Source organism: Sparus aurata, chromosome 10, assembly GCF_900880675.1.
Source record: "Sparus aurata chromosome 10, fSpaAur1.1, whole genome shotgun sequence".
Lineage (NCBI taxonomy): Eukaryota > Metazoa > Chordata > Actinopteri > Spariformes > Sparidae > Sparus > Sparus aurata.
Window position 1 is genome coordinate 13,987,769 of NC_044196.1, and position 16,317 is coordinate 14,004,085.

At 42.2% G+C, this 16,317-nt stretch overlaps 1 protein-coding gene across 3 annotated transcripts in view; it reads left to right on the forward strand.

Annotated features, from left to right (window-relative positions):
- The window catches only part of LOC115589201 (diacylglycerol kinase delta), a 98,978-nt gene that overhangs the window by 3,861 nt on the left and 78,800 nt on the right, over window positions 1–16,317 (forward strand). The gene's annotated exons all lie outside the window — the stretch shown is intronic.

Below are 16,317 nucleotides of genomic sequence, written 5' to 3' on the forward strand. Positions count from 1 at the left end.
TTATTTTGTAACTCACTCTTTTTCGCCGTCTTGTATTATAGATGTTGGTTTTTTGAAACCTCCTGCTCCTCTGAGAGCTTCTTTTTTGGCTTGATACATATTGAAACATCCTCCAAGGTAGGAAAAAACAACCCCGGCAACTTCTGCGAGCCGGTGAGGGATGAAATATTTAGGCTCGTGGAAGTGCTCTTAACTTTTAGTTTGGGAAAGTCACAGAAAATTCAAGGAGGTTGTCCATCAGGGTCACGATGGAACGCTGGATTTAAGACGTGAGCTGCTCATTTATTCAAAAGGACGTATAAACTTTTAAAGAGGATGTGTGGATGTGGATTCTGAGGCCAATTGAGGGACTTTTGTCTGACATCTGACTCTTTGATCATCCCCTTCTGGTGTCGCCTAAATCAGGCCTCATCTTATGCGACCTGCGTCTGTCTGCTGAGGTCAGCTGACTTCCTGTCTGCGTCATCTTCCTCTGCGATGACGAGTTGTGGTTGAATCTGATTGCAGATCTGACATCAACATGCAGCCTCTTATCGGACTACTGATCGCTTCGTATTGGTGTTTTACAGGAAGATATTGATGGTTTGATGCTGATCTCTTACTGGCACACGCACACACACCCACCCACACACGCACACACACACACACATCTGACTCATTATTTATTGATGAGCTGATCATTTCCAGCACACAAACACAAATGATAACTGTTTAAATCACTATCATAAATGTTTGTTTGCGCGTTGAAAAATCATTATCAATTACTGACCGTTGGCGCTGACCGTTATCTGTAAAGCGCGCGCTGATCAATAAGTAACCCGGGATACCCGGCGTCCCATAATGCCTCGTTTGTTCCCGGGGCAGATAATGGCATTGGATATCAGTCTGGTATTGATTGGTTAATCTCATCGGACGCCGCTGTAATGCGGCGTCGAGGGGAAGGCGCACGCATTACGTATAAGCTCATGACACCATAGATGGTTGCCATGGTTTCAGGAGGGAAGGAATGAAAGGTCGTTGTCATTGTCATTTGTTGGTCGGTGACACTTGTGTTGTTTGTTTATTTTTCTGTATTTAGTGAACCGAGTCATCCAGTAAAACTTTTGTTTTTACTCTTAACAGTGTTCCTCTTCATCATAAGTGTTAAAGATTGTAAATCAAAGTAAAATTCAATAATATTAAAGGAAATGTAAAATAGCTATTGCTAAGTATAAACTTTGTCACAATTTTAAAATCATGAAAGAAAAGTAAACAGTTAATCTTTCTAGAAAATCGACATTTATAAATTTCAAAATCAATTAATTTACATTAGAATAAACTTTTATTCAAAATATGTTCAGACATCCTTCAGAGACAGGTAATATTCTCATTTTCAGGGTCAGAATTTTATTTTGGGTTACCATTGAATAAGTTTTCATGCTTTAATGTTAATAAAACACACCTGTTCTTTAAACCCCGCCCTCCTGAATACCCACTCTCCCCTGATTGGTCAGCTCACACATGCCTGAGCAAGCACCGCTAACACCAACAGAGCAGCTGTGCTAAATCAATTCTTACGTGCCAAACCAGTTGTAGCAATAAATTACAAGAAAAGTGTGACATGGTGATGTAAATGTGATGTCACAAAGGCACAGAATTAAAGGCGGGACTACTGACGAGGCATTCAGGAGCACGGTTTTCATGGGAGAGAGGAACTTTTGTTTCAAGAGCTTTTTCATGCACAGGATCATATCGACAACACGCTACTTCAGAAACAATAAATGATTTGAATAACGCTAAGCTAATAGCTATTTAACAAACTTAGCTATAACATTAAAATAATAGAGCAAAGTAAACATGGTTAATTTTTCTAGCAAAGTGGCATTTTCAGAGAAATAAATTCAAATTATTTACAATAACAATGACATCTGTAAAGAAAAGTAAAAAAATGCTGTTTATATCGGTGAAAATGACCAATATTCAGAGGCAAAGTTCCCAGTGAAAAAGAAACAAAGTCAACGTCACAGAAAAGCACATTAATGATATTGTCAAATGTATTAATTAGTATTTTTTATAGTATTTCTGTCGTCATCATTCAGCCTCCATATCGTCAGTGAGACGCTGCTGCTGTCAGCGGCGGGCGGCTGAAGATCTCTGGTTCACCGGCTTTGACGGCGCTATGATTGGTTCTTTGCATGTTTATGCTTCTGTGTGTGTGTGTGTGTGTTGATTACATTGTGTGTACCTTCAGTCATGTGACTAAGATTAAGCTAGTCATCGACTCCGGGATTATGCCGCAGTGACAACAATGGCTTGAGCGGATTAGCATGTTTGTGTGTCCCTTTGTTTGCCCGTGTACATGTGGGTGAGAGCTTTTATTTACTGGTGTGTGTTCTGCACATGGTCTTAAACATTTCATATGTGTGCGTGTCTGTGTGTGTGTGTTTTGTATGTGTGTGTGTTTACTGCCGGACGACCCTGTTTTCTCATGTTTTGCGCTGCCTCCCCTCTTTTTGTCCCTCCTCCTGCTCCCGTACTCATCGAGGCGGCGTTCTGTTGGCGCACTCGTTAAGAAGGTGCTAATTCTTATCAACCGTGACATGACATCCTGACACCATTAGATTAATTCAGTTCCTCACCCACAAGTCCCTCAATAATTATACAGATACAGCGATAGCCCTCTGAAGACTGGAGATGTTCGTGTCGGCTATAATTAAATATCTTTGCGTCTGGAGACAAGGTTTCTGATTCTGGGGCATCAGGAGAGGACATTTTTATCCCACCAGAAGCCAGAAAGACATACTGAAGTCACTCCTCGCTGTTAGTTCTTCGAGATTTCAGAATAATATCCAAGATGTCAGACGACAGGGGGGTTTACAGTGGGTCATGTTGAACCTGCAGCAGCTTACATTAAAATCACGGACATGGACTGGAATTTTAATTGTGTTCGTGACTCTCAGCACGACTGTCTTTTGTGACTGATCAACATTTTCTTCGACTGAATGAAACATTTATAATCTGTTCTGGAGTTCACGACCTGTCAGTGGTGAGGATTAGGCACCAGAAGCACTGGGGTTAAGATTAGAAAAATATATATTGAGTTCAACAGTCATGAAATGTAATTTATATGAATCACTTCTTCTGGGAAAGATTGTGATTGAAGTTGTTTTAACTTAAATCAGTTCGCAAAATACGACAAAATTTAGCCTTAAGACTTCGTGGACATGGACTGGAATAAAGCTGCCACGATAAACTGATTATATTACGATTATTATTTTTTCTATTTTAAAGGTGGAATTTTGTCATCAGTTTGGTTTTTCCTCCATGAGTGAACCCTCTTCTCAAAGAAATCAATAAAGGATATCTGAAACGTCTCTGAGCTAAGCTGATAACGCTGCCAAAGATCTTATTTATTGATTTGTTTGGGAAGATGTTTCACTCGGGGCATGTTAGAGAAAAAACAAATTGAGTAACAAACTTAATTTCTATCTTTTGTTGTTGATTTCTGAAACACTGAAGATTGGAAACTTTATTTTTTGGTCGCACAATATTGGCAATGGCAAGTCTTAGTCTAACGACGGCAGAGTCGTCAGTGCTGAAATTTGTTTTAAAATCGAAAGTGAAATGGAATGGATTATTGTGACACCTCTCCCATCATTTGGTGAAGGGACGAGATGAGGGGCAATCAGTTGGTTTGTAATCTGCAACCTCATCTGTACATGCCACTAAATCCTACACACTGGGCCTTTAATTTGTTCCCATGAACACAAATCCTAAAGATTACATTTCATTGCAAGCTGTCGTGATTCTGTGGGGAGAATCCACAACCCCATGTCACCCTGGGAATGTTCTTGTTGCCGCTGTTTTACAGTCTGCACGCTGATCAAAGTGACTGCGACCTTGGAGATTTGCTAATTATCTGACTTTGATAAAAAAAAAAAAAGAAAGAACTCAGCCTCCAGACTCTCTCGACAAGGTTGGATTTTAAGATTTTCAGGTGTCTATTCTTGTTTGATGTCTCTGTGAGAAACGGCTTTGAGTGTTTGACCCGAAGTCTTAACAAGTTCTTGTTTTGTTATCATCTTGCTCTCGCACCAGCCTGTTTGTGCAGAGATGATGAGAACCCAGCCCAGCCCATCCTGCGGGGGTGAGGCAAGACGCGAATAGCTCCCGTGTTTCATTTTTCATAGAAATAAAATGCTCGCAGGGCGTCACGGCGGCCAAGGTGTTAAGACATGAACCACACTGTCCCCACATTTCCTGCCTGCCTCTGCTCATGTAACATATGAATACGATGTCCTCGAATGCCCCATAACTTTAACATGTGTATAAAGAAAAGCTTGTGTAAGAGTTTAAAACTTCAGCTTTGAGCAGTGGGAACTAAAAAAGCAGCGTCAGTGGTCAAATAAGAGCTACAACTTGATGTTTAACCTTTTTTTTTTTACTGTTAATTGTGATGATTAGGCCTCATGCCAGCAGCCACGTCAGTTTGACCTTTATCTTTATTGTTATACTGAAGTTCCTCTTGTGTTTCTGTGCCAACAAGTGCCATAAATCCACAATGACATCCAGATATATGATGCCGTGTTGTAGCAGAGCGCAGCACAATACACAGTCCAGCAAGAATAATCAATACGGTGATGCAGCAGATAACGAGCCATGTTTGGGTGAACAAATACACTCCAATCTATTTTAAGACACATACTGACCATCAGTGAGGTTTTTTAAAAAGCATTTCCGTGTTGATTTAGAGGCCGTGGACTTTAAGACGAGTTTGGTTTACAGACAAGAAGAGGAACTGTTTCATGCATGGTTGCAGTGTCACGCCGGCTTATCTCTATCTGACATCTCTGGTCCTGTTCACGCAGCAGCAGCAGTGGTGACATGTTCGGTTTGGTTTGTTTAAACTGTGCTTACACGTACAGCTTTCAAACTGTACTCATTATAGTTTACCGGTCAACAACAAGAAAAAAATGAACTTTATATATGTAGAAGTTGTAAGTTTGTCCAGAACTGACTCTCGTCTTCGCAAAATATGTGTTTGACGTGGTGCCCACTCGTAGGGTAGGTCTGTAAACTGCCTTCCACAGCTGGCTAGCTAACTGCTAACATGCTAAGGTGGGAACACGGTAGCACTAGCTTGTCACAAAACGCCTCTCTAAGCTTCTTTCTTTCCCTATTTACTGTGAACTCCGAAGTGACATGGCACACAATTGAGTTATTGGATTAAAGAAAGATAGAAAGCTTGCTAGGTTGGTTATCAAGCTCCGTAGCTCGCCAACATCCGGTGCACTAAGTTCTCCAGTCTCGTATTTGTCCTCAGCCTGCTTCTGTTCTGTTGAGCAGTTCATATTTCAGAAGATGAAAGTTGGTAACCTAATTGCCTTCGACCACTTCCTCCAGTCTGGTTCCTTTGAGTCAAGTTCACCACAGTTAATTTCTGCTGCATATTTTTGCTGGCGTGCGGCAGTTGCATACAGCATGTATGACCGGTGGTGATTTTCTATATTTCAGTGCTGACGTGATTCAGCTTTTCTGATTCATTAATTGATTGCACGGATGATTTAAAGCCAAAAACGCGAGTGTGGTGTTTTTTTTTAAATAGTGCCAATCAGCAGCATCCACAGACAACATGTGGAAAAACCTTGCTACACATCGTAGCATTAAAAAAGACGAGTCATCAGGCGTGTCACGAGCTGCCTCTCCTTTTTTTTAACCATCTCTTTCACTTAGTGACCTTTGACCTCCTGATTTTCTTACTTTCCTTTCTTTTTTCCTATTTTCCGTCTCTCTCCAGGCTCTGTTACGTAAGGCCTTCACACTCTTTTCTTCTTCCTCTTGTTTCCTCTCCTCCTCCTCCTCCTCCTCCTGTTTGCCTTGCTCTCATTTACCGTGCGGAAAATAAAGGAGACACAGGAAGAGAATGAGGCGGAAGAGCAAACAGCTCCTGTGAGTTGTGTGTGTGGCCCCACCGCTGTGGCTTTGAGTAGGCTGAGCATGCACGCTGTAATGGGCGTGCACGTGAACACACACACACACACACACACACACACACACACCGACACACACACACACACACACAGGGAGAAAAGGGCATCCCTTCATTATGTTTCTTTCCATGTGAGACCGGGTACAGAAGGAACCTCCTCTCCTTTTCTTTCTTTATTCTCTCCAGCGGGATTATTTCTGTCACACCTCTTCTTCCTCTTCGTGTTTGAACGAGAATAAAAACGTTAAAATAAACTTCTTTTTTAAAAATCTAATCTTCCCTCTATTAGCCCACCTCGACTGTCATTTATAGACGCGAGCGATCGATCACTTTTCCCCTCCGCTTCCCAAACAGACGCGTGTTTTTCCGTCCAAAATAGCAGCAGCACTTCAGATTATCTAACCAGTCGTATTTCTGGCGTTCTGAGTGGTGACCAACAGGTAACACTACTTTTTTTTTCCCCTCCCGTTCCTGTGGATTTCCTGCACGCTGCTTTGGAATCAAAAACCCCCACTATATTTGTTCTTTTTTATCCGCATCTCACTCCCAGTGCAGAAATCTGTGTGGGTGTTCGCTGCAATAGAGATGAGGACGAGTTATAGAGTGTGTGTGTGTGTGTTTGTGTGTGTGTGTGTGTGTGTGTGGGACGGTAAACAGAAATGGCTTGAGGAGAGTGAGTGAGTGTGTGTGTGGGATGGCCAGCGTGTTGTGCTTTGATTTATGCCCTTGGCTCGATGCGATGCAGCTGCAGTAGTGTGCGGGGGTCAATACTGAGAGATGGAAAGAGATGGAGGTAGAGGGAGATTGATGGAGAGACAAAAGGTAGAAAATTAGCAAGTGGAAGAGGGGAGAGGGAGTGGAAAGTAGCAGAGCAGAGACGGATCCGGAGTCAGAGTTATATAAGAAACGCGCACAGCGAACAGCAGCAGGCTCTAATACCCATATTTACCCTCACAACAGGTTGTCAGCACTGTAGAGGAGGCGGCCCGACTATTTAAGATGTCTCGCGCAGTCGCCGGTGCAAAAAAACACATTGTTAAGGCTCAACAAACCTGCTCGGTGCATTTTCTGCTTCATAAAACACCACGAGAAGGAATGTTTATGAATGTTTTAAATCATTTCAATTGGCTTTCCTTTCCTAGTATCCTTTTTTATCGGTGCGTCGCTTCCTTCTAGAACGCCGCACTGCTGCAAATTCAATTTAATAGAAATGGAGATCATCATCTTGAAGTCTAGGGGTCGAGAGTGTGTCGATCTGGAGGATGTTTTTTGTATGTGCTCAAAGCTCAAAAACGAAGGGCCAATTTTCCAAGTTCAGGATAACCCCGTGGGACTAAAGGGATTTCCTACACCTGTGTGTATATACATATAAAAAACACTCGGCTAAAGTGGAAAAGTTCAACTGAAATCCAACAATGTCACCAGATGGAAACAGACATTTATTTGCATTTCTTTTTGGCTGATCTTCTCCGAATTCTGTTCAAATCTGTTCTACTTTTAGAACAGAAACCTGGATCTGAAGCTCTGAAGAGAAGATTTTGGAATCCAACATTCACCCAAAAAACATTTTCTTGGCCAAACTGACCAACAACTTCTTTAAAACTTACTTCAAATCATGACTAACTTTGGAAAAGACACGAATGACTTGAGGCTTAAAGTGATACTTTCTTAAATTCACCTCGGTCCACGTGGGGACAATCATGGTGTCCCTATCTGACCGTCTTCCTGTCTTTTATGTTCATTCTATACATAAACCAGGGTCTAAAAATGGAAAAGCTGGCTGGTATCTGTGACAGGTGAGCCAGAAGGTTAATTGCTGACAGTATATTAAGTACAAATCCTCCCTGAGGAACATTAAAGGTCCCATATTGTAGAAAGTGAGATGTCTTATTTTACTATAAAGCCGGTCAAGGTTGAAATTAATCGAAACACTCAGTCCACAGTAGAATACAAACAGCCCTAATCAGAAACCGTCTTTAAACGAGCCGTAAGGACTCCTGTAACACTGTGACGTCACAACTATACAGTCACCGCCCTTAGCATGGCTGAAATTTGAGGGAAAAACATGGTGGGCGGGGCTTGCTCAGTCCTGTGAGAGCTGACCAATCAGAGCAGACTGGGCCTTAAAGAGACAGGCCCTAAAACAGAGTGGAGGATGAATCGAGGTGCTGCAGCAATGGATAGAATGAGAGTTTGAACATTAAAGCTCGGAGATATTTTCTAGGAGACACCAACATGAAAGTATGAACCTAAAAATGAGTAAAAGGCAGCTCTCTTTACTGATTATGAACTTCAGTTATTCACATTTACCTCATGAGGAACAACATACCCAGCTCCAGTATCACTGCTTGTATCTTATGGCTAATCAATCCTGAATCAGCTAACTGGCCCCAGTGTGTGTTATTGATCTGCTGTAATCAAATCACTGTACATAGGCCGTTAATCATACGTGCATGAGTGTATTCAACCATGCGCGTCAACTCGGAGTCTAAATGCTGAGTCTGTCTGTCAGACTGACTTACTGGTGTTCTGGTAACCGGAGCCTCCCAACTCAGTTTCTATTGATTTGACCTCTTGTTCCCCCCTCGGAGACGTCACACCGTCCAATGAGGGGGACTCAGTCATGAAAAGCAGGAAGTCCTTGAAAAGTCCACTTTACATTCAAGGAAAGTAGGAAGTCCTTAAAAAGCCCCAGTCCAGTGTTCATTCAGATTCTCAGAAATGCTCACAAAGAGCGTTTCCTCAAACAAACCCCACCAATGTCTGACAAACACGGACATGTTTGTCTTTAATTTTGTGACCTAGAAACGAGTGTAGGTGATTAGAGTTGGGAAGTTTGTCAGAAATGTGGATACAAACTGCAGGAAAACAAGTTACTGAGTCGCTCATTTTGTCCTTTTTCTGAGACTTTGTTATTTTTAAAAAAGAGGAACCTCTGTTTTTAGTGACAGGGTTTCACTCGGCACTTCACTTCCTGTCTTTTTAAGTGTTTATCTTTTGTGCACCGTCTTATTTCAACCCCTCTCTTTCATTGCTGCCACCTGGTTGTGCTTTATTCCTCCCGCCTTGATCTCTACATGCTCCCCGTCTCTCTCGTTTCTGACCTCCGCTGTTCATCATCCCGTCCCTTCTTTCTTTCCTTTCATCCTGCCCTCCCTTCATCTTTATCCACTCTCTGTTTTTTCTTTTTTTTTTGATCCTGCAACTCTGTGTCTTTGTTTTTTGATGCACTTTGTTTTCTTTCCTTGATCACTCTCACAATCAGTCCAACTTACTTTCTTTATCACAAAGGAATCAATATCCATCAGAGGAGACAGTATTGTGATTGATTCAGTGAGTGAGACATGCTTTATATCTCCCCAAATACTTGAAAATTACTTCCTTGCTTGAGAACTTTGACCATATCACAAGAGCTTCAATTACAGGGCTGCAACCTTACACATATTTTGATTATAGGGGAACTGTTAAGTCTATAAAATGTTGAAGTTGTCAATAATGCTAATTACAATTTCCAAAAACTTAAACTAATGTCTTCAGACAGCGTCTTTTGTCCAACCATTAGTTCAAAACTGTTTGTTTGTTGGTTGGTTGGTTGGTTGGTTGTTTGTTTGGGTTGTTTATTTTTTGTTTGTTCTGTTGATCTGTCTGTTGGTCGTTTTGTTTTTTCAGTTGGTTGTTTGTTTGGTCTGTTTGTTGGTTGGTCTGTTTATTAGTTGGTTCGGTTTGTTGTTTGGTTGGTTGGTTGTTTGTTTGGTCTGTTTGATGGTTGGTTGGTTTGTTGTTTGGTTGGTTGTTCTGTCTGTTGGTTGGTTGGTTGGTTGGTTGGTTGGCTGGTTGGTTGTTTGTTTGGTCTGTTTGATGGTTGGTTGTTTGTTTGGGTTGTTTATTTTTTGTTTGTTCTGTTGATCTGTCTCTTGGTCGTGTTATTTTTTCGGTTGGTTGTTTGTTTGGTCTGTTTGATGGTTGGTCTGTTTATTAGTTGGTCGGTTTGTTGTTTGGTTGGTTGGTTGTTCTGTCTGTTGGTTGGTTGGTTGGTTGGTTGGTTTGTTTGTTTGGTTGGTTGGTTGGTCTGTTTGTTGGTCTGTTTGTTGGTTGATTGGTTGGTTGGTCTGTTGGTTGGTTGGTTGGTTGGTTGGTTGGTTGGTTGGTTGGTTGGTTGGTCTGTTTGTTGGTTGGTTGGATCTATGACAAATCTAAACTTCAGTGGAATGTCAAACTAGAACTGAAAGAATATTAAACTCCTGAGAGCTTCTCTTCTACTTCTCTGATGTTTCTCTTCAGTTCCGAGCTGCTTTAATGAGACTTCTTTGAGTCTCGACATCGTTTTGTTATCATTTTGTGTCACGTCGACTGTCGCACACTCGCTTTTGTCACTTTAAAGAGCCTCACCTCGAGAGAAAGTTGTGGAACACAAACGCCACAAAGATTTATATCAGCAGACGAACGCTGGCTGGAGCGAGTCAACATCCTCGTATTGATCTCACTCCATCTCTCCATCACTCTCCTTCTCCCTCCTGCAGTTTTTATGTTCCTCTCTTTTCTCTTCCCGGCTGAACCTCCCTGTCTTTCTCCTCTCCATCTTGCCCCATCATTCCTCCCTCCCTCCTCCCTCCTGTTGCTGCAGAGTCTGAACCACCATTAGGATTCAGTCTGAGAGAGTGAGGCCATTAAGGAAAGTGTGTGTGAGACGAAGTTGATGAGTTATCTTCAGCGGCTGTGTCTAACATAGTGACACTCACTTTGGAAATGTGCTAATGATGACAACAGTATCTCTAGTGTGTGGGCACGCGTGTGTGTGTGTTGTTACTAATGAACTAATTTGTGCTCTCAATCAGCAGCAGCTGTGTGTGTGTGTGTGTGTTTGTGTCATCACTAATGAGTGAACACGTTTCAGTCTTGACAGGTGTGCATTTGTCTTTGTGTGTTTGTGTAGAAGTGCTAATGTGCTAACGTGTTATCAATCAGTGGAAGGTGTGTGCGTGTGTGTGTGTGGCATGTACTGTTTATCACATGCCTGTCTTGTCTCTCTGCTGTCGGCTGCCTAATGGCGACTGACAACACGACGCTCGAGTTCTGACGTGTTTGCGGGTCTAAACTGATGTATCGTCTGTAAGTGAGTGATGATATCCACTCAGTGGTTTCATGTTAGCTGAAGCTACATAGCTTGTTCTTAGCTATAATAAGCAGCAACATAAGGGCATACTTTTTTTGAGTGCATCAAGGACATTGTCATGATGCTACACATCCTGGATACACTCTGTAAGTGTGTTTCCATCCATTTGTTTATACGTGGATTTGAATTTGCATCTAAAAGAAACCAAAGGGTAAATGCCGTTCATGTTCTGTTGGACCAAAAGATACAGAAGTATCCGCTGCCGCACCACCAGACCACGGAGCAGACTCCTGAACTCATCCGCAACAATCCAACCAAAGTGAGTTTGTCTTGTGCAGCATAGAAGGACTGCAGTAAAATGTAGTATGTAGAAAGACAAATAAATTGATCCTTGAACCCCAAAAGATTAAGCTTGGCTGAGGTAGAAGACGAGTTGGTGCATCCATAAAAGCAAAATGTGGCCAAGTGCATCCACGCAGATTCGTAGAAAACATTCAAACTCAGAATTTTAGAATTTACAATAATAATGAGGTAATAATACAAACTCAGAAATATTAATCCTTTCCGTAAGTGAATAAACCAGCTGTTCTCAGAGGAAAATAAAGTCTCAGAACACTGTTTTTGAAGCTAGAAAGGTGGCAGGGTCCGCCACATATAAACAGAGTAAAACAATATTGAGGTCTGTTACCCTTTAGGCAGAGTTCAGGTAGAAAAATAATCAGTCAATGAAGATCTTTCCCTTCTGATTAAAATTTTGTTCCCAAAATTGCATAGTGCACCTTTAATCAGTCATGCAGAATGAATTGCCCTGCATCTGACTGACCGTCATCACAATGTGCGCTCGCTGTCGAGGTTTTTTTAAGTGGGTCAAAGTTGGAACTTCACCTCAGAATATTCTGGACCATCCTCGGCTCACTGGCAAAAACAACAAATTGGAATAGTTCAAATGTTTCTTAAAAAGAGTTTGCACTCTTCGATTTCACACTGTGAGTCAGAGGATTTAAGGGCACCAAAGATGGAAAATGCTGCCGCTCTTACAAATTTTGCCTTTAATAGCTGATTAATGTGGGCCTTTGCTCGCTGTTTTCAACAACACACGGCCTGTTTCTCTTGGCTGTGTCTCTGTTATTTAGCAATTACGCCGGCTCACCATCGCTTGATTGCAAAACGCAGTAATCCCTCATATCTTCACTGCAACACTGTTGACTTTTAATAAAAATGTGTCGCATGCTGTTGCGCCATCGGACCTCTGCTCAAAACCAGCTGCATGAAGGAGAGGAACAACAAGAACGTGGTCGTGTGGAGTAACTTAGAAACACGTTCAGCTGAGAAAATGTGCAAATGTGTTTGCTGTATCTGAGCGGCTTTATCGCTTCACGCTGCCTGTTGCTGCCACTCGGTCTGTTAATGAGACGCAGGCCACAACATTTCCTCCGACTGCTCTGCTGCCGCCACATTCACACTTCTCCTCCACTTCATATTTCTTCACTTCACTTCCCTTTTCTCTTTGTTTTTTTTAATGCTCTCATTTCTTCTCCTTTCCTCGTTCTGTGTTTACGCCCCTGTGAACCGCCTGTGTTGTTTCTTTTAACTCTTTTATCTCTTCATCTTTTTTTTCTCTCTCTCTCTCTCACTCTGTGGCCAAAAATAGACGCACTCTTGGTTTTTGTCAGCTCCTCTCTCTCTCTCTCTCATGAACCCCTTTTAACAGGAAGCAAGAGACAGCCACCACAAGACACACACACACACACACACACACACACACACACACACACACACACGCTGCTCTTGCAACACTGCTGTCCTGAGAACAACATAAATTGTATGATTAAGTTCGTTCTATCGGACTTTATCTTGCAAAATCAGATGTTTTGATAACCTGCGTGTATTTGTGTGTCTCTGTGTGTGAGTGCATGTGCACACACGTGTCCGTCCATGTGTCTGAGTGGTGTGTGTGTGTGTGTGTGTGTGTGTCTGTGTCAATGGGCTGTCACACCCCCTGACTTGAAGTACCGCATGAGGAGTGACAGTCTGAGTCAGCAGCATGAAAAAACACATCTGTTAATGACACTTGATGTAAAGACTGCAGTGTGTGTGTGCGTGTGTGCGTGTGTGTTGTGTGCGTGTGTGTGTGCGTGTGTCTGTGTGTGTGTGTTGTGGGTGTTCAGTTTTTTTTCACACCAGCTCTCTTCACTACTCTTCCACTACATTTCCTGCAATTACTGTAATTAGAATTATTGTGATTATCGCTGCTCCTTTCTACCTGCTGCGTTCACGTACATCTGTCAGGTGGCCCAGAGGTGAGCTCACTGTTTACAGCTGCAGAGACGCTCGATTGTCGTACTTCTGGCCTTTATCGCGTGGGGAAGCACCACGGTTAGGACTCGAGGTGACGACGTTTAACCTCCCACGTGACGGCTTCTTGGATAAAGACTGTCAGTGTTCCTGAGGAGAAAAACGCCTGTTGGACATAAAAACTCTCTTCTCCCACATTGTGTTGACTTTGGAATCGGTAGATCCACATTTATTAATTTTTGTCACTTCCAACAGAACCACTAATCCTGCAGGCACACCCACCTGATGTAAGGCTGCATTTTTCTTTGCAGCTTTTCTGGGTTGAAATTTGCATTACATTCGATGAAAACCTGGAGGAGGATCTACAAGATTTGGGTTCTTTTGTTGCAAAACACAAAATCTTAAGTGACGCTTGCAGTTTGAGTCTTTTCACTTGTCGCTTTTTAAAGGTTCCACATTGAACAAAGCAACATTAACAGGACTGTTGGTGATTATAAGCAGGTTTTAGGTGCTGTGAAAGTATTAAAAAGGCTCAATCATTCAGAAACCGGGCCTTTAAACGAGCCTTCAGGACTTCAGTAACATTATGATGTCACAACTATACAGTCTTTGTGCTCAGCCACACGGCCGTAGTCGCAAGAACATCAGTAGAGCTGATGTGAAGCACTGCGGGCGGGGCTTGCTCATGCCTGCGAGAGCTGACCAATCAGGGCAGACTAGGCGTTTTCAGGAGACGGGCCTTAAAGAGACAGTAGTGGTGAACAGAGGTAGAAAAAGTTGTTTTTTTAACATAAAAGCATGTAAACATTTTCAGTATACGCCCATGAACCTGATAATTAGCAGATTTTATGTGTCCAAACATATGTGATGTATCAACAACATGTCCCTACTTAACTTTATTGACCTTAAAACACAATTTTTAAAAGAAAAACCTAAAGATCTGAGCTTGTTTTAGAGGATTCTTGTCTAGTATCTTCTGTTCCTCTGCTTTCTTCACCTTATGTCATGATATTTGTTCTGCTGGTTCAACTCTGTTCTCCCCCCTCCCGTGGAGATAAAACCTTTAAGTCAGACAGACAGGGCTGCAGGGACGTGTTCGACGCGTCTTCCCTCTGTGAGAAGACACCTTTTGCAAGCCGTGAACCTGTGTTGGCGTTCGTTTCACTTCCTGCCCGCCACTGAGCGCGGGAGGGCTCCCCTTTTGTGCTCTCTGTTCTTAAATCGCTCCACAACTGCAACTGCTAAACGTGAACTCTGTTACCTTTAACTCTTACTATCATACATGCGCGTACTTATATAGTTCAGATAACTAACCTCTGATTTCGAGTGTTAAAAATACCTCAGATATGATTTGGAAGCTGTTACCAGATGATGGATGAGACATGTAGCGTGCTCCAACATGCAAATAATGAAGCTATCTAACCCGCACCGTGACCAACGCACTAAAACACGACCTTTGCCCTGCCGAGACATCAGATAACGGAGACTTATTTTACTCTAAAAAATCTTTGAGGGCAAAAGGTCACGTCAAACAGCGGCTTAAACGACAATGTGTTCCGTGGTTTTGATTGGTCAGACGTTTTGTGAAATCGCTGCCGCGTCGAAGAAGGTCAGCGAGTTATTAGTAAATCTTCCTGGAAACTTGAGTAAAACCAAGAGAGAAGAGTGAGACGGAGATGCAGGGTGACTGTACTGGAAGGATGTGGCTGCCCTGCTAAAAACAACTCGTTTTATTTTTACACAGCTGTGTGCGTGTGTGTGTGAGAGAGGTTTGTCATAATGAAAGCGACACAGATCGACAGATTTAACTGTACGCAGATAGAAAGTGTTGCACGGGTCGATAGAGCGATGGTGTAGATAGAGAACAGAGCAGAGAGAGACGACTTGACTGCAAGTGAGTTTCCTCTGCTGCGATTTGAAGATCGTCTGAAGTGAATCCATTGAAGATGATATAAAAAGAGCAGGGATCTTAACCTTCGTTTCTTTCTTCTGCTCTCCCCTCCATCACATCTCTATCCTCTCTTCTCTCTGTTGTGTGTTTTCTACCATGTTTTTTTTCTGTTACTGTACCAATTTCATCATATTGTATCATAACAAACATAAGGGAAGACAAAAGTTTAATTGCACGTGTGGAAAAATTCCACAGAAATGGAAGAAACCTTGACTATAGGTCTACTTAGTGCATTTTCCCGGAGCTTCATACTGTATCTGCTGGTGTTCATGAGTGGACGGAGTCTCTCAGGACCTAGTTTGTGACCAGGGAATTAGTAGTTCAGCAAAACAACAACAGCTACGTTTATTCAGCTTACTGGCTTTTTTCAGAGATTTAACAAAAGTGATTATGGTCAGAAGTTCTGGAACAAGCTAGCAAAGACAACACTGATTTGTAATTGTTGTGTCAAATTATTGATTCCCAGGTAAAGTGATAATTCAGCCCCTGAAAAACAAATATTTTCCTCTTATGTGTAGTCCTGTTCATCCATCTACGTTGTTTTGGCGTAGAGATATCTGCCTTCTGTTAATATGACGGAACGAGATGGCGCTCGGGTCGTGGGTGCTCAACGTGTCAAACAAGATATATTTGTTTAAAACAAACTGTAACAGTGATGCCTCTTTCTAGAAATATCCTCGATTTACTTAAGATAATCCACAGAGCTTTGTTGGAATGACTTGTAGATACTTTCCGTATCCCTGTTCAGAAGGATCCATCTTCTCATAAATGAGATTTGAGCTAACTAAACTAGCTGATGTTAGAGCTCAACGAAGAGAGATGCTGTTAATGCTTTCCACTCTCATCCTAGAGTGGATGCACGCTTCTTTTTTCCTGTTGATACAGATGGTGGGTAAAGATGTTTATAACGTGAAACAGCTCTCAACAAGGTCGGTGGATTATCTTGAGGCAGCACAAGTGGAAAAAAAGTGCTATCTATTCCGTAACTTT